The sequence below is a fragment of the Peromyscus maniculatus genome, chromosome 15 (genome assembly GCF_049852395.1).
Source record: "Peromyscus maniculatus bairdii isolate BWxNUB_F1_BW_parent chromosome 15, HU_Pman_BW_mat_3.1, whole genome shotgun sequence".
In the NCBI taxonomy this organism is placed as follows: domain Eukaryota; kingdom Metazoa; phylum Chordata; class Mammalia; order Rodentia; family Cricetidae; genus Peromyscus; species Peromyscus maniculatus.
The window spans coordinates 81,930,734-81,949,665 of NC_134866.1; the positions used below are offsets into that span (position 1 = coordinate 81,930,734).

The 18,932-nt window shown below is 42.3% G+C and overlaps 1 long non-coding RNA gene across 1 annotated transcript in view; it reads right to left on the reverse strand.

The window, feature by feature from the left end:
• The window catches only part of LOC121822838 (uncharacterized), a 144,311-nt gene that overhangs the window by 53,416 nt on the left and 71,963 nt on the right, over positions 1–18,932 (reverse strand). The window lies entirely within an intron of this gene.

Below are 18,932 nucleotides of genomic sequence, written 5' to 3' on the forward strand. Positions count from 1 at the left end.
TGAATAGTGGCACTGTAAGATTGTCATATTGGTACAGTTTTAAATCCATAGTTTTAGTGGGGAGGGCTTTCCTTTTTTATAGGGATATTGATAAGAACAGAACCGGCAATTTTGCCACGGAACCCACATCCCATTTTTTTACTTGGCAATCTCAAAGCAATTCCCAGCATCAGCACGGACTCTTGCCGCCTTGTTACTAGGTAGGGCAGGTCCTCAAACACTTTCTCCCTGGTTGTGCCCATTGTTGTCCCTTGTCAGCTCTGTGAGGAAAACAGAAGAGAAGTTGCTGAGCCTGAATCCAAGTTTCCATCCTACTCGATTTCATTCTCCCCAGCAGGCCTCACCTTACCTTACTCACTGGGTAATTGGATAGATGGGGTGAGGGCAGATAGCAGCTTTTCCTGGAAACTGCTTGGATGCTTCACAGCATTTGGTCTGGGTTGAGATCAGTTTTAATTGACATCACCCATCTGTGAGTCTGCGAAGCTACCCTGTGATTAAGGCTGGAGTCTGCTGTACTTGAATGAGCCTACTGGGAAGAAGCACCCAGTGTGAACACAGTGCCTTGAAGATAGAAAACATTCATTCAAGGAAGAAGTCTTGGTTCCAGTGCAGAGAATCCATTCACTCATCACACCCTTTAGGAGGTTTTTGATCGATGCATAGATTTTAGCAATCCTCCCAACTCACCCTTTTGCCTTACTGAAAAATGAACTAATCTAAAGTCACCCAGTTGAGTGGCAGGTCCATCACCAAGATCGTGATTTTGTTATGCTAAATGTTCTTTTTAGCATTCTCTCCTGCCCACATAAATTCCAGTAAGAGGAGATGTTGTCTTGGAAATGCTTATGGTAATGGAGGGAAAATAAGACTGCAGATGAACAGTGATGATCCCAATATGATAGTGTCACAGAGGGAATGAGGACATTTATCATGCACCAAGCCCATACCATATACAAAGTATTTTCATATGTTTTCTCGGTCCTCAGGTCAAATTTATAGGGGAAACACATTCATCCCATTTTATTGATGAAGATATTGAGACTCAGAGCTCTGCAGGTCTTTTCTAGCACCGTAATAAATAGAGCCCATCTATAAACCCTCTGCTCTGAAGACCCAGCATTGGTAGACTTCCTGACAACTCGGTAGAAGGCTGCTTGGAAAGGTGAGACAGGATTTGGTGTAGGACTCCTGATTCGGCACAGAGCAGCTTCACCAGATGGAGGAACCACAGATGGCCGCTCCGTGATTGCATCACCACCCAGTGAATGTTGGAAGCAGCCACACACCCACTACTCTGCAGTCCCAAATGTAAATTGCCTAGAAAACTGAGCATTATGCAGAAAAAAACAAAAACAAAAACTCACCCATTTCATCTTTAGTAGCCCCATTGACAGGTGGTCTCTGCTGGACCAGGAGTAATATAACGTATAAAGGAGAGTTCCTAAGAATGAGGAAGAACCCCATGTCCCTTTTGTGAGGTTTTTATTTCTAGCGAGAACAAGAACAGGCATCGGGAGGGGCTGGAAGGTGATGGTACTCACATGACAAGGCAGAGTCAGAACTAGACAAGGACAGGTGGGCAGGGTACATGTGGTGAGTTCAAGAAGGATGAATGGCCTGAACAGGGTTGGAGGAATGTGGGTTGGCAGACAGCAGAAAGGAGCACCCAAGGAACGGCTCCTAGGTGGGAAACAGAACATCCCATGTTGTCTACTTAGTTGAGACAGAGTTCAACACACAGGAGGGCAGCTGGAGAGGATAAGGAGTCTAGACTGCACTTGTAGAAACCTAGAAACTAACCGAAGCACCCATATTGCCTGGGCACTGGGATCTTCAGGCCTCCTGAAAGACTTCCTGTGGCTGTGAATGCATGTCCATTGGGCTGTGGCATTCTTTTCTAAACAAGGGTCCTGAGTCAGAAAAGCAAAGAAAGACCTTTCCAGAGCTAAGATCTTACCAGACTTTCACTAGTCAAAATGGAGGTTTAAAGCCACAATAGACCAACTTCAAGTAAATACTGAATTTGAGTTTTATAAATGCACACAACCTTTCAATTGAAAATGCAGGGAAATTAGGTCACTGACTGGCAAAGAGCAGGAATTGTTCCTTGAGCAATCTCCATTAGTCCTGTGTGGATGGAAAACTCCACCATTCTCCATTAGACTTATGTGGATGGAAAACTCCAACATTGCAGCCCTGCATTTTCTGCACCCTTAGTAGTAGAAAGAGTGAAAACTGCAATGTTTTTAGCACTTTCTCATCCAGGACAAAGGTAAAAATGGTCTTGGGGAAGACCTGTGTGAATTCACAGCCACTGTCCTAGACTGAAACTGTAAGGACCCTGCCTTACAATATAAGGGATGAGAATAAGTTAATGATTTATATTACGATGAATAAATATTCATTAAAATATATACATATATAATATAGTAAATATATACAGATATATTTGGGGAATAAATATATTAAGATTGTGTGTGTGTGTGTGTGTGTGTGTGTGTGTGTGTGTGTGTGTGTGTGTGTGAAGCTTTTTAAATTCTGCTGGAGAGAGAAGAAAGCTGGAGCTTTTACCCCTGAGGAACCATCAGGGTCGTTCCGTGAACACAGGTGCCAGCTAAGAAGATAATTGGGTTGGAAATCTAGTTTTCCTCAGTACCATGCAGCTTCCATGTAGGACGAGGAAGCCCTCGGCTCTTCCCCTCCTCCCAGCATCATCTGAAACAGTCCTTGACACATTTCCATTGAACAGTTGTTTAAGCAATGCAGTGTTGGGCTGTAAGGTCAGGAGGAAGATGTCCAGTAGGGCACAGCCCCCAGGAAGAGACAAAGCCACAGCTCGTGTGCTTGGTCTGGGATCCTGAAGGGGCAGACACTGTAGCCAGCTGCTCAGGACCAGGCTCCCATTTCTCAGTACCAACCATATGAGTATTTTGTTTCGGACAGGATTGTATCTTGTTCCCCAGCTTCAAGAAAGGCATTGTTTTTCAATGCAGAATAAGGAGATGTCACTAAAGTCTGCTGGGCCTAGCTTATGTGAAGCCAAGGGTTCAATGCACAGCACTGGGAGAAAAATGAGCCTGGGATTTCTGGGAAGTTTTATTTCCTGCCTCAGGTATTGCCCCTTAGTCCTTTGTCCCTTCTTTCTACTGAGAACAAAAGCCTGAACCTGGAAAGGGAGCTGTGATTTGTGATGATAAGATAGCAAGCCTGAAGTGGAGGCCGCATGCTAGGCCTAGAGGTATGCTGAAAGGCCCGAGAACACTGATAACATTGTCCAGACTGTCGACTTCACACTGCTCCTCCAGTTTGTTCAACCTCAGCAGCTGGGTCTCTGGTGCATGATACAGTAAGCACACTCGGGAGGCAGAGGCAGGCGGATCTCTGTAAATTCGAGGCCAGCCTGGTCTCCAAAGCGAGTTCCAGGAAAGTCGCAAAGCTACACAGAGAAACCCTGTCTCCAAAAACAAAAACAAAAACAAAAAAAAAGAATGTACACCATCCACAAATTCTCAGAAGTATTTGTGTAGAAGGTAATACTTCTCCCATCCAAGTACTAACCAGGCCCGACCCTGCTTAGCTTCCGAGATCAGGTGCGTTCAGGGTGGGGAGCTCCAGGAGTCCAGTTGGTAAGAAAGAGGAGGGTTTATATGAGCGAGAATTGTTGAGACCAAGATTGGAAAAAGCACAGGGACAAATAGCCAAATGAATGGAAACACATGAACTATGAACCAATAGCTGAGGAGCCCCCAAGTGGATCAGGCCCTCTGGATAAGTGAGACAGTTGATTGGCTTGATCTGTTCGGGAGGCATCCACGCAGTGGGACCCAGACGGACCTGTCCTTAGTGCATGACCTGGCTGTTTGGAACCTGGGGCTCAGCCTGGGAGGAGGGGACTGGCCCTGCCTGAACTGAATCTACCAGGTTGAACTAAATCCCCAGGGTAGTCTTTGCCCTAGAGGAGATGGGAATGGGAGGTGGGGGGCGGGGCAAGGGAATCCATGGCTGATATGTAAAATTAAATTAAATTATAAAATAAAAAAATACAACATAAAAATAAAAGAAGGTAATACTTCTTATACCCAAGTTGAAGACTCAGGCTAAGCTCACAGACAGCGCAAAACACAGACTCCTCATGAGGCCAAAGGATTCGCATTGCAAAGTGAAAAAAATATTCCATCAGTAAAACACCTGTAGTTAGGAGCCTCACTGTGAAGACTGCCAATGGACTCTAAGGTGTGTGTAAGCACCATCCTGTCGAGAAACTCACTGGATGGCAAAGATACGCTACAAACCCATTTGAGAATGGCTAGTTTCTTCTATTGCCTAATGCTACCAAATTACATATACAGCTTAATGGCTGCTGTAACTCTGATCTCCAAATTACTGCTAACATCTGTGTCCATGACCTGAAAGCATCCTGTGAGTATAATGAAGAGCAGTTGACGTAAGCACTGTCAGCAAAAGGACAATTTCATTTCACACGCTGACACCTTTGGCTTGTTGACTTTCTCGGTACCTGGGCTACACATCTACTCTGCTTTATACAAGATCGGTGTGAATTAGTGTCTTGAAGAACCGTGGGCTCTTTGAAGTCTATTTGGAGATGTTACTCTGCCCTCGGCATCCATGTAGCTATAAACAACAGAGAGGTGTTGATTGGCAAATGTATTTTTAGTCAGATGACTTCAGTCCCAGACAAGGAATGCTTCAGGCAGTAAGTAGTGAGATCTACCTGATTAGGCTTCATAAAGCTTGTACAGGACTGTCCTAGAAGCTGATGGGCAGCCCAGCATGGTGTGTCTACAGGGGTGTGTGTGTGTGTGTGTATGTGTGTGTGTGTGTGTGTGTGTGTATGTGTGTATGTGTGTATGTGTGTGTGTGTGTGTGTGCGCGTGCGCGCGCACTGGTGACTAGCCTTCAGTGACCTGTAAGAATGTATGTAAAGAAAAAAATCCTGAGTAGAATGCTTGAGAAAAATCTAAGAGGTGAGGTGAGGCTATTTTATGATGTAAAGATGATATGCTATTATAGTAAGTTACCATTTTTAACCAGCAGAACTTTACATTTCAACTTTCAAGAAGTAGATTTCTCTGTGAGGTAGTTTGACATCTCATAGAAAATAGCCATTCACTTACATGTTAGTTTCTTTTCTCGCTGTTACTAAATACCTGAGTGAAAGCATTTTATGGGAGGAAGAATTTATTTTGTCTCACAGTTTAAGAAGGGATACATCCATCTTGGAAGCGAAGGCATGGGGCAGAAGTTAGGGGCAGCCAATCACCTTACATCTGCAGTCAAGAAGAAGTGAATGAATAGGAAGTGTGGTCAGCCTTATCGAGACCTCAAAGCCTGCCCCTAGTGACTCACTTCCTCCAGCAAAGCTCTGTCTCCTGAATGTTCTACAACCTCCCAAAACCATACCACTCACTGGGGCGAAATACATGAGACCATGGGAAACATTTTAGATTTAGGTCTCAACACCTTGCAAATGAGCAAACTGAACGTACGCTTGGTAGGAGGCCAGTTCTCATTCACATATGCATAATGATCAAAATGTATGCATCATATTCATATGGTGAATGAAAACATAGACTCTTTTCTTTGTTTTTTAAAGAGGTGTGTGTGTGTGTGTGTGTGTGTGTGTGTGTGTGTGTGTGTGTGTGTGTTTTTGTGTGTGTGTACACTCAGGAAACCACAGAGGCCAGAAGAGAGTGTTGGTTACTCTGGAGCTGGAGTTATAGGGCCATGTGACACCTGCTGTGGGTACTGGGAACCGAACCCAGATCCTCTGCAAGAGCAGCAGCTCCTCTTAACCACTGAGCTGTTTCTCTGGCCCTACAGTCTTTGTTTTCTATTGCAATAATTTTGTGTGTTTGTAATTTTGTTCCAGACCCCTTCTTTTTCAAACATGGCAAAGAGAAGTGGACCTTGACCTTCAGGCTGACTCTGTTTCTCCTCTTCTGGGACCACCCTGGCCTCGCTGGACAGTACATCTGGCTCCAGTGTGAAGCAGCCTATCTTGTTTGCACCTGGCACCTGTTGGCTCCTCTCCTCCTAACCTGTCATGAGTACCCGGCATCATAAATGGGCCTTTCATCTCACCTCTTAGATTTCTCTCAGAGCTTCTTCCACTCAGGATGTTGGTGCAGATGATAAAGTTCTGTTCCTTGTTCTAACCTCTGGCCTCTGTTTCCCCTTTCTGGGTTCTTTTCTCTCAAACATGAAGGATTTTGGTGCCTTTCCACTTGATTGGGCAACATTTTTTCATCCTCTACATCTTATATTTACTAGGGTTTTTAACTAAGGGTTGGAGGACAAATCTACCTGGCTTACATCTTCCAAATCATCCTTTCCAGTTTACCTAATGTATGGTTACAAATAAATGTTGTATTTGTTTACAGTACACATGGTATTTTTATATGGCTATACAACACAATCTCGTAAGCCAGTTATCATATGCATCACCCACATACTGAGTGTGTGTGGTGTGCATGCATTAAGAACACTGAATAGCCATTCTCTTAGCATTTTTTTTTCTCTCATATAAACTGCAATTTTCACTCTGTGTGGTAGGTTTCCAGGACTTGGTATCCTGTCTATCTGAGACTTTGTTCTTTTTTCACCAACATTTCAGCCATTTAATCCCTCTTTCTCCCCAATCCCCTGATGACTGCCATTGTGTTCTATGCTTCTGTAAGGCCAACTACTTGATTCCACATTCAAGCAAGATCATTCAGTATCTGTGGTTCCATGCCTGGCCTTTTCACTTAGCGCGATGACCTCTGAGTTCTTCTATGCTGTCATTAACAACAGCATGTCCTTTTAAAGGCTGAATAGTACTTTATTGTTTATTATATGTAACATATTTTCTTCAGGATTGTGTTTGTTTATGGTCGCTTCTGATTTCATGTCTTTTAATTTTTTGCATTTATTGTGTGTGTACACACATGGTTATATGCTACTGAACATATATGGAAGTCAAAGGACAATCCAAAAATCAGTTCATTCCTTCTACTATGTTGGTTCCAGAGATAGAACTCAGGTCATTAGGGTTGGTGGCAAGCTTCTTTAGGTGCTCAGCCATATTCCTGGTCCAATTTCCTATCTTGGCTATTGTAAATAGTGCTAAAATTAATAGGCAAATGCAGACAATTTTTGTTATACTGGTTTCATTTCATATATATGCATATATGTATACATACACACACTTATGTAGGAGCATTAGTTTAAATGGTAGTTACTTTAATTTTTGAGGAACCTTCATCATGTTACTAGTTATGACCTTACTGACTTACAAGTCAATCAACAGTGTCTACACACTTTTCATCGCTACAACCTCACCAGAAGTTTTGATTTTTTGATAACAGCCATGCTTGAAAGTATGGGATTTGTGATTTTGATTCACAGTTCTCTGATTATGAATGTTATTGGTCACTTTCCATATGCATTGTCAACTTTTTATATCTTCTAGAGGAAAAAAAAAACCTATTGAGGTGTGATTGCGGCTCTGTGGGCCCTTTGTGGTTCAACATGAATTCTAAGTTAGGTTTTTCTATTTCTGTGAAAATTAACCTAGGTTTTGGGTAAAGGGACAGCATTGACTCTACAGACAACACGTATTATGGACATTTTAATGTCACTCTCTTTTCCATTCAAACAGGATGAGCTTTCCATCTATTTGTATCTTCTTTAATTTCTTTCACCAATGACATAACTTTCCATTTGTAAGTTTTGAACTTTTTTGGTTAATTTTACTCCTAAGTATTGAATATTCTGATGTTGTAGCACATGGAATTACTTTCTTAATTTTTTTGAATAGTTGTTTATATAGAAACACGGCTGATTTTTTTTTTTATGTTTCTTTTGTAGCCTGAAATTTCACAAAACAAACAAATTTAGTGAGTCTAGCAGTTTTTCTGGAACCGTCAAGGTTTCCTACAAATAGAACCGTGTCATCCACAAATAGAGATGATTTGATGGCATCCATTCCAATTTTTATGCCTTTATATTTACTTATTTTACTCGGTTGTTCATGGCTAATACTTCCAGAGCCATGTTGAGTAGAGGCAGTGAAAGAGAACCGTGGATGTGTGATGTGTGGTTCTCAATTGTTGAAATGCAGTTCTTCTCTACCCAGTTTGCTGAGCATTTTTATAATGACAAGGTGGTGACCTTTGTCAAACACTAGTCATATCTGTGGAGGTCCACACAGTATTTTCATCCTGCATGCTGATGGCCTGTCAGCCTTGACTCTTGATAACTAAAGGGAAACTTGCAACATTGAAGGCTCTTCTCTTTTTCAAAAAAAAAAAATTTAACAAGGTTTATGTCATATTGTAGAATCAAAAAGACTTTTTTTTTTTTTTTTTTTTTTACTCAGAGCTGAAAATAGTATCTGAGATTTAGGGTATGTCAAGCCTCCCTTTCCTATGGCAAACCACTGTAAAGGCCAGAGGGCCCTGAGAAAACAGAATTTGCCACAGAATAATAGTGCAGGGAGGAAACAGGGTGACTGGTGTGGTTTGAATGTAAAGTGTTCCCCCATAAGTTCTTGTGTTTTGAACAGTTGTTCCCCAGCTGCGGGTGTGGTCTCAGGAGTCTGTGGTACCTTGGGAGGTAGCGCCTTGCTGGGGAAATCAGGTCCCTAGAAGTGGGCCTTCTAGGGGGATATCCAACCCCCAAGTAGTTCTGGCCACTCTTTTTACTTTCTGATTAGGGTGGTGTGGCCTCCAGCTGCTGCTGCTGAGAGAGCCCCTCTGCCGTGGCTTCCCAGCAGCAATGTACCCAAACTCTAAAATCACAACAAAATACCCCTTAAATCATCCTGTCAGGGTATGCCGCTGCAGGGTCAAAAAGTATCTAACATCATGACTACCTCCTTATTTTGAAAACAGCCCCCTTGTGCTTTTGAAAGAGCCAATGACTATGGGAACCAAATGCCAGCATCTGGATCACATGCTTCCTGCGCCATCCTCGTGCAAGCCCTCCAGGTTCAGAGAGGTTACGGATCTTGTGGAAATCATACAGCTAACTGGGGTGGAAATCGTACAGCTCACTGGGGTGGAGTTGGAATTTGAGCTCATGCGTTCTAGCCTGACAACTTACGGAAGTACAATACTGATTTGTGACAAGGTGACCAGCGGAAAACAGAGGAGTGTGGATAAGGAAATCCACAGCATGTGAAAGCGCGTGCCACAGACCTTTATAGCCTGCCTTTCCATGTCTCCAGTAAAGATTTTATTCTGGAAACATATCAGGCAAATTGAAGTATTGCTCCCTGGAAGGCTTTTCGTGAAGAACTGGCTGAGAGCTTGGCAAGAGCGCCGACCAGGAAGAAGGCAGGGAGTGGTCCCCAAACACCGATTCACAGGAAACAAACCCAAGTTCACAAATTTTTTTCCCCACTCAGACTTCCGTGAAAATGATTTAAATGAATGGCTTATCTATGGGATGTTTCTTAAGAGCTTATATTTTGGGTTCTATATTTTTACTGGTTTCCTTTTTATTCAAAACAACAACAACGGGTGGTGGTGGCACATGCCTTTAATCCCAGCACTTGGGAGGCAGAGGCAGGCGGATCTTTGTGAGTTTGAGGCCAGCCTGGGCTACCAAGTGAGTCCCAGGAAAGGCACAAAGCTACACAGAGAAACCCTGTCTCGAAAAACCAAAAAAAAAAAAAAAAAAATGGAATCTGTCGTCTCAAAACAACTACAAAATATACAGTGTTCAAATGATTTGCTTAAAATAGGAGGTATAGGAGTTAAGAAGTAACTTCCAGCCCCAAATCTCTCTCTTTAAACACCCTTTGCCCTGCTGCTCTGCCCTCTCAAGGTCATAAGACAGTTCTGTAGAAGGAAGAGAATCCACAGAGCCCACCCACACTTCAGTAGACAACAGGGCCTTCGAGTCTGTTTCTGCCCATACTGATAAGAAAGCGAAGTTTGAGGTAGCGGCAGTGAGTGGCCCTCAGGGACAAAAAGCAGAAGTCCTGTGTTCCTTTAAGAACCACCAACAGCGTGTCTACCTGCACCATTCAAGGTTGTTCAACTACATTTTAACATTGCCCCATTCTCCCCTCTCATGTGCTCTACACCACAGTGCGTGCTGTCAGGAGGGAAGTCGAAGAAAAAGATCGCCTACAGATTCACGGCAGAAGATTCCAGCACAGCCAGGAAAACACATAAGATCAGTAGTCAATGCAAATGGAAGTGTATTGGATTACTGAAGTGACTTCTTTCCTCTAGTCAAAGGGAGTAAAAGGGGGTAGAAATAGAACTCCACGTAGAACTAAATAAGGGGAGTATAAAAGGAATTGGAGCGAGACCAGCAAACAAGTAAACGAGGAGAGTTTTAAAGACATAGAGAGGAGAAAAATAAAGAAGCCAGCATGCCTATTGACAGAGAACTTAAGTAATTAAAGAAGAAGAAGAGGAGGAGGAGGAGGAAGAAGAGGAGGAGGAGGAGGAGGAGGAGGAGGAGGAGGAGGAGGAGGAGGAGGAGGAGGAGGAGGAGGAGGAGAAGAAGAAGAAGAAGAAGAAGAAGAAGAAGAAGAAGAAGAAGAAGAAGAAGAAGAAGAAGAAGAAGAAGAAGGAGAAGAAGAAGAAGAAGAAGAAGAAGTGGGAGAGATGGTTTGAGAAACAAAATGATTTCTTTGTCTCCTGAGCAGAGCAGGGTAAGCAGGGACAGATGCCAAAGGCAGGCACGTTTCCCAAGGGAGGAAGAAACAGAGAAGAAAATTGGTTTCCTGCCAGACCAGGTGGTGTGTTGATGTGTGCACATCTGACAGGCAGGATTCAGGAGCCTTCCAAGCGTCTGACCAGGCCAGTTTGAGGTTGTCATTGAGACTTCAGGGAAAGGCGACACCGCAGTGCTTCAGGGAGACGGTTTCAGATGTCTTCAGACACGGGAGACGCGGAGGGGCAGAGAAGGAGAGTAATTAGCATCCTGCTCTTGGGTGGAAGGCAAGGCAGGGTGGAAGCTGAGCTGAACCCGGTCATAGCTCATGACTTGATATTCACAACCAGGCGGTATAGGAAGAGAGCCAACTATCTGGTTAATTCCAGGTGCAGGCAGATATCGGCTCACTAGACTCTGAGTGACCTTATCAAACACTGTCAACACTTTATTGCACTTTCTTCTTTTGTTTCTTGAGTAGGTGTGCTGGCAGTTGTGGTAGTGGTTAATAAGTGAGAGGGTGGGTCTGAGTCTGAGACCGGGAAAGAATAGGGGGAGCATGGAAAAGTAAAGCGTAATGTTGCTTCAGCATGGAGAACCTTATTTCATTGGAAAACCTGACGTTTTGTGAGACTGGGAAATGGCATCCTTAACCAATTTGAAAAACATAAATGATGCTCTAGGCCAGATCTGGGATGAAACTGTCCAACTTGATTTGTGATAGCTGAGTTGTAACTGAAGAGCCGTGGAGATAAGTGATGATAAACATGGGCCTGAGCTGAGGAATAAGATCATTTGGTGTGTGTGTGTGTGTGTGTGTGTGTGTGTGTGTGTGTGTGTGTGTGTGTGTACATGTGTGCATATACATGCATGCTTCTGTTGATATGTGTGCCCTGTGCAGGCCTGAGGTCAATGTCAACTGTCTTCCTCTATTTCCACTAACTATAGTTTTGGAGACAGGGTCTCTGTCCACATCTGCAGCTCACTGACTTAGCTAGACTATCCAGCACGCTCCAAGGATCTTCTGCCTCTGCCTCCCTGGTGCTGACAGATATGCAGTACTATGCCCAGTGTTTACAGAGATGATGGGGAATGAACTCAAGGCCCCCATACTTGTGCAGCAAGCTCTTGACTGGCTGGACCATCTCCTTAACTCCTGATTCTGTTTGAACTACCATCCTACTTTGCTCTTGGGGTAAGAAAGGCCAAGCTCTGTGATGCTGGGTACTGAGCCATCTGGTGATTTATGCCCCATCTACAAAATCAGGAACCTGTTTATGTCACAAACACTACTAGGTCTCTACCACCCTGTTTCTTTTTCCCTCTTGGGAACAAGTGAGAGCCCCATTTTCCATTCCCCCTCAGCATCTATGTCAAGTTCTGCCCAGTGAAAGTGAGCAGAGGTGGTTATGCCATTGCTGGGTTGCCTCCTAAAACTTCCCACGTGATGTTCCATGCACTTTCTTTCCTCCCAATGTCTGCCAATCATAGCATGGGCCATGAGAGCAACAAGAAATAGTTTGCTATGTGATAGCAATGAGATGTACTGAGCATTTGTTACAGAAGTTGGGCGAATCCAAAACTATTTTAAACTAGTAATCACTTGACCAAAAAACCAACTGGGAATTACTATAAGAATAAAATAAATTCTAATATTTGGGAAGTATTGGGGTTGTATCTGGTGTATAATAAGTTCTCATGTATTATCTTATACTTCGTATGGTCAGAGTAGCTAGTTGGCAGCATTCATGAACCCCACGTAGTTGATTAACTAGAAGCAACACGTTTTTCATCTTCTTAGCATCTTTGAGAATGGACTAGGTCACTCATGCTTCGTAGTTACTATGGGTCTCTATGATGTTGTTCAGCTTTCTATGGATCCACATTGAAATGCCAAAATGTTCTCAGCTGTTTTTTTTGGGGGGGTGTCTTTTACTCTTTGGGAACCCACCACCCAACTCCAAATAAATCACACATGGAGGTTTATTCTTTCTTATGAATGCCCAGCCTTAGCTTGGCTCATTTCTAGCCAGCTTTTCTTATCTTAATTATCCTATCTATCTTTCGCCTCTGGACTTTTATCTTTCTCTATTTCTATAAACCTTACTTTCATTCTTACCCTGTGGCTGACTGTATAGCTGGCTGGCTGGCCCCTGACATCCTTCTCTCTTTGTTCTCTTGCTCTGTCTTCTCTTTCCTCCCAGATTTCTCCTTCTATTTATTCTCTCTTTGCCTGCCAGCCCTGCCTATCCTTTCTCCTGCCTTGCCACTGGCCATTTAGCTCTTTATTAGACCATCAGGTGTTTTAGACAGGCAAAATAACACAGCTTCACAGAGTTAAACATATGCAACAAAAACAAAAGTAGCACACACCTTAAAATAATATTTTACAACACTATGATGTGCTTAAGATTAGGCAAACACTGTGTTTGGATGGTTGGAAACCTTCAGGGACCTCTAACAGTCATATATTTGAGCTGTCTGTATATGTGTTTGTGTAGGGGCCCAAGATTCAGTATATTTAAATGTCATTGCCCAAATAATACTCATGTTGGGAGCTGGGAGAAGGTTTATAAATAACATCTACAAAGAGTCTAGCATAATACCTAGGATGTGTTATTTTATTTTTAATTGTGTATATGTGTGTATCTTTATATCGGTATGTGCTCCATAGGTTCCCTTTGAGGCCAAAGGCATTGGATTCCCTTGGAGTTATAGTCACAGTCCATTGTGAGCCATCTGTCATGGGTATTAGGAATGGAACTCAGACAGTGTAGTACATACTCATAATCACTGAGCCATCTCTCCAACCCCATACCTAGGATACTTCTAAGCACTTTCTAAGTGTTTAATCAATGGGGACAATAATAGTAGTAATAAAAAGTATATAAATTATCATAGTCATTTGTGTATCTCTTTTTCTTTGAGATCTTGAAGATTTTATGTTTTGTGCATTCTACTTTGGATGCATTGGAACATTATTTTATAATAATGCTGGATAAATTTATACATGAGTATATTGCATTTACATTATTTCTGTCCTTCAGACTTCCCCCTTCAACTCCACCTCCCTCCCTCTTGGATTATGACCTCTTTTTATATAATTATTGTTGCTATACACACACAACATACTCAGTCCATTTATTGCTGTTCATGTGTCAGTGTATTTGGGGGTGACCACTTGGGATTGGAGGACATACCAGAGGTATCATGGGATGCTATTTTGCACCATGAGGCAGCTATGGCCTTCCTATTACATAATACCATCTTTCCTAACAATCCATCTCTACCCACTGCAGCCATTTTCTTATCCATATGCTTGCTTGACATAATAAGGCTAATTGGTCCCAGTCCTCTTTAAAGCATCTTTCACCTATTTGCAAACTTCATAGTAGTACATTATTGGATATGGTGCACACTGAGATCTCAGAAACGATGGATGAGGCTGTAGGAGGTCATTCCTTGAGAGGAACATTAGTCTCAACTCTGAAATTCCTTTTTCTTCAGTAAGTTCGGGCCAGTAGATAAAGACCTTAATGTTCCTTTAATGTGGAGATGAGAAAAGCTGGCCATGTTCAGGTTTGGCAAATGATATCTGGCTATTTGCCAAGCACGCTATGTGGCTGCCAACTGCTCCTCAGATGTGTTCTGCCAAATGCTCTCCCCTTCACCTTTAACTACGTTCACATTTCAAAGTGTGTCTGAATTTCTAGTTTCTTCATGCTTAGTGAATCAAAGTGGTGGCATTTGTCTTGGTCAACACTTTGAGGTTCTAAATTCTGTGTCTTTGACCAAGGAAATCTGGAGAGGCAGATGCAGCCAGTCACCTCCTAAGGCAGAGACTGAAGTAACTGGTTGTCTGAGTCAGAGAAGCACTGCAGGTCCCTCCCTTAGGATTTAAAATGTTCCCCTCCACCTACCCCATTGGAATCTCAAGGGGGAAGAAAAAGGTATTTCCCAATCTGAATTGAAACCAACCTAAAATAGAAGCAGCCCTAAAGACTCTAGATAGAAGAGACCTGGGGCCAGCAACCCGTCTGGAAGGGAGGGACAAAGGGGTCCTGTCCTAGGGCCCAGTTCAAGTGTCACCTTACCTAAGGCTTAGAAACACCAACTGCGCATATCAAGGGGAGGTCAGTGGAAAGGAAAAGGCAGCATGGGGAGGGGCATAAGCTAGTGTGATGGGGATCAAGCAGACATTCCTTACCAGGTCTGTCTTGCTGCCACCACCATACTTTAGAATCAATGTGTTGGCGGGCTGAACTTACCAGAAGCAACCAGGAACTACTAAAATACCAGCTGAACAAGAGTGACAATTCAAGACAAATATTTGTTGAAAGGGTGTGGACACTGAGCCTGCCAGACTCTGCGGGCTGGATAAATACCCAGGTTATTTGGTTGTAATTCATGTCGCCCACCACACCCCCACTCACACAACTTTTTATAATGTTTACATTCTTTCTAAAGATGTCAGAGCATCTTGTGAGTGTGGATGGAGGACAGCCACTAGGCAAATAGTCCTAAGAAGGCTTATGTCCTAGACAGGCAGGTTGAAAATTTCAATAGATTTATTTGGAATATCTAGCATGGGATAGAATAATCTTACCTCAAGAAATACAAAATAGCCTTGGGCTGCTATAAAAATCAATAACTTTAAAGTTCTTTGTACATTGAAAAACCACTTTTTAAATTTCTTTTGGAAATAGATTCTTTTTTTATATAATATATCCTATTATAGTTTCCCCTCCTCCACTCCTCCTAGTTCCTCCCCTCCTCCCTGATCCACTCCCTTTCTGTCTCTTATTAAAAAAGATCAGGCTTCTAAGAGATAGCAACCCAACATGACAAAATAAAATAGAAGAAGAAGAAGAAGAAGAAGAAGAAGAAGAAGAAGAAGAAGAAGAAGAAGAAGAAGAAGAAGAAGAAGAAGCAGCAAAAACTTTCATTTCAAAGTTCAACATGGCATCCCAACAGGAGGCAAAGAATCCCAAGAGCAGGCACAAGAGTCAGAGACCCGCCGGGCAGTGGTGGCGCACGCCTTTAATCCCAGCACTCGGGAGGCAGAGGCAGGCAGATCTCTGTGAGTTCGAGGCCAGCCTGGTCTCCAAAGCGAGTTCTAGGAAAAGGCACAAAGCTACACAGAGAAACCCTGTCTTGAAAAACCAAAAAAAAAAAAAAAAAAAAAGAGTCAGAGACCCACTCTTTTTCACAATTGGGAGTTCCATAAAAATTCTAAGCTGATGACTATAATATATACTCAGAGGACCTGGTCCAGACCCATGTAGACCCCATGCTTGCTGCTGCAGTCTCTGTGAGCTCATTCCTTACTTAGCTATTTCAGAAGGCCTTATTCTCCTGATATCCTTTATCCTCTCCTATAATCTTTCTGCCTCCTCTTCCACAGGATTCCCTGAGCTGAGGGGAGGGATTTGATAGAGACCTCCAATTTAGACTCACTCTCTCTCTCTCTCTCTCTCTCTCTCTCTCTCTCTCTGTCTCTCTTTCTCTCTCTCTCTCTCCACATAATATCTGGCTGTGGGTCTCTGCATCTGTTCCCATCTGCTGCTGGAGGAAGCCTCTCTAATGATGACTGGATAAGGCACTTATCTATGAGTATAGCAGAATATTATTAGGAATCATTTTATTTATTTTTTTTTTTTGATCAGCAGTGTTTGGTTTTAATCTAGGTCTCTGGGCCATTTAATCTGGTTCTTGGTTACCCAAGCAGCATTAGGTGTGGGTTCCTACCCACGTAGTGGGTCAAATCAGACTTTGATTGGCTGTTTTTGGTGGCACAAATTCTGTGCCACCATTGCCCTAGCATATTTTGCAGGCAGGGCAGATAGCAGGTGAAAGGTTTTATGGCTGGATTGGTGTCCATGTTTCACTTTCAGTAGCCTGCAGAGTACCTTCCTGAACCAAAGAGACTAGGACAGAGGGGTGAGGGCTCCACGTAGGCACCAGCTTGACTTCTCTATGTTCAATGAATTGTGTGGGCATTGTCCTCAGCAGTGGGGCCCCACTGTCAGTTTGATGAGAGCAACCTTTTGTCTTAGCAACAGCCTGGGTTGTTTGGGGATTTCCATGGGCCCCCCTTGGCCAACAACTCAACTGAATGCAACCTAGTCCCACCATTGAAAGCCTTGCCTTGCTATAAGAAATGGCCAATTAAGACTCTGTATTCCCCATTACTAGGAGTCTTTATTAGGATTATCTTCATAGATTCCAGGAAGTTTCTACTGCACTAGATTTCCACATCAACCCCCAATCCCCCCCCCACCAATTGCTGTCTCTCCCCACACTTACTCCCTCTGCCCCATTACCTCACCACCTGGTTCCCCCTCCAGTCCCTGTCTGCCCCAGTCTGTATGTAAAAACCTATTCCATTTTTCGCTCTGAGTAAAATCCCTGCATCCTCACTAGGCCCCTGCTCTTTATCTAACCTCTCTCAGTATACAGATTGTAGCTTGGCTATCATTTACTTAATGACTAATATCTACTTATAAGTGAATGCATATAGTATTTCTCTTTCTGGGTCTGGATTACCTCACTCAGGATGGATTTTTCTAATTCTATCCATTTGCCTGAAAATTTCATGATGTCATTTTTTATTTTAACAGCTGAAGACTACTCCATTGTGTAAATGTACCACATTTTCTTTATCTATCCTTATGTTGAGGGGCATCTATCCAGTTTCTGGCTACTGTGAATAAAGCCAAAATGAATTTGGATGAGCAAAAATCCTTGTGGTAGGATGGAGCATCCTTTGGGTATATGCCCAAGAGTGGTAAAACTGAGTCTTGAGATAGAGCGATTCCCAATTTTTTGAGAAATCACCATACCAATTTCCATAGAGACTGTACAAGTTTGCACTCCTACCAGCAATGGAGGAATCTTCCCCTTGCTCCACATCCTCACCAGCATGAGCTGTGTTACTGATCTCAGACATTCTGACAGGTATACAATGGGATCTCATAGTTTGTTTTACCATATGAAGTTGAGACTAGTTGTTTTAAGATCTGTGAAGAGGGAAAGAGAGATGGCTCAGTGGTTAAGAGCACTGGCTGATATTCCAGAGGACCCAGGTTCAATACCGAGGCTGTCAGGTGTCTGATCACACCAGAATAAAGAAAAGAAAAAGATTCGTGAAGAAATGTGTTCTGATGGAGATTGAGTTGAATCTATAAATTGCCTTTGGTATGGTAGCCATTTTTTACTATGTTAATCATATTGATCTATGAGCATGGGAGATCTTTCCATTTTCTGATATTTCCTTCAATTTCTTTCTTCAAAGACTTGAAGTTTTTATTATACAAGTCTTTCACTTGCTTGGTTAGAGTTATGCCAAGGTATTTTATATTATTTGTAGTTATTGTGAAAGGTGTTGCTTCCTTGATTTCTTATTCATTATGTTTATCATTTATGTATAGGAAGACTACTAATTTGTTGTTGTTATTGTTGTTGTTGTTGTTGAGCTAATCTTTTATTTAACCAATTCTCTGAAAGTGTTTATCAGCTGTAGGAGTTGTTAAACAAAAATTAAAAAAGAAGAGTTGGTTTAAAAAAAATCCTGGTGGAATTTTTTTATTGTCACTTATGTATACTATCATATCATTTGCAAATAATGATACTTTGACTTCTTCCTTTCTAATATGTATCCCCTTGATCTGCTTCAGTTGTCTTATTGCCCTAGCTAAGATTTCAAGTACTATATTGAATAGCTATGGAGAAAGTGGACAACCTTGTCTTGTTCCTGATTTTAGTGGAATTGCTTTGAGTTTCTCTCCATTTGATTTGATGTTGGCTATGGGTTTGCTGTAAATTGTCTTTATTATATTCAGGTATGCTCCTTGTATCTCTAATCTCTCTGGAACTTTTATCATGTAGGAGTATTGGATTTTGTCAAAGACTTTTTCTGCATCTAAGATGATAAATTTTTATTTCAGTTTGTTTAAATGGTGGATTACATTAACTGATTTTCATATGTTGAAACATCCATGCATCTCTGGGATGAAGGAAGCCTACTTGATCATGGTGGATGATCTCTTTGATATGTTCTTAGATTTGGTTTGCAAGTGTTTGTTGAGTAAATTGGCATCTATGTTCATAAGGGAAATTAAGACTGTAATTCTCTTACTTTGATGGGTCTTTATATGGTTTGGGTGTCAGGGTAACTGTGGCCTCATGAAATGAATTTGGCAATTTTCCTTCTGTTAATATTTTGTGGAATAATTTGATGAGTATTGGTATTAACT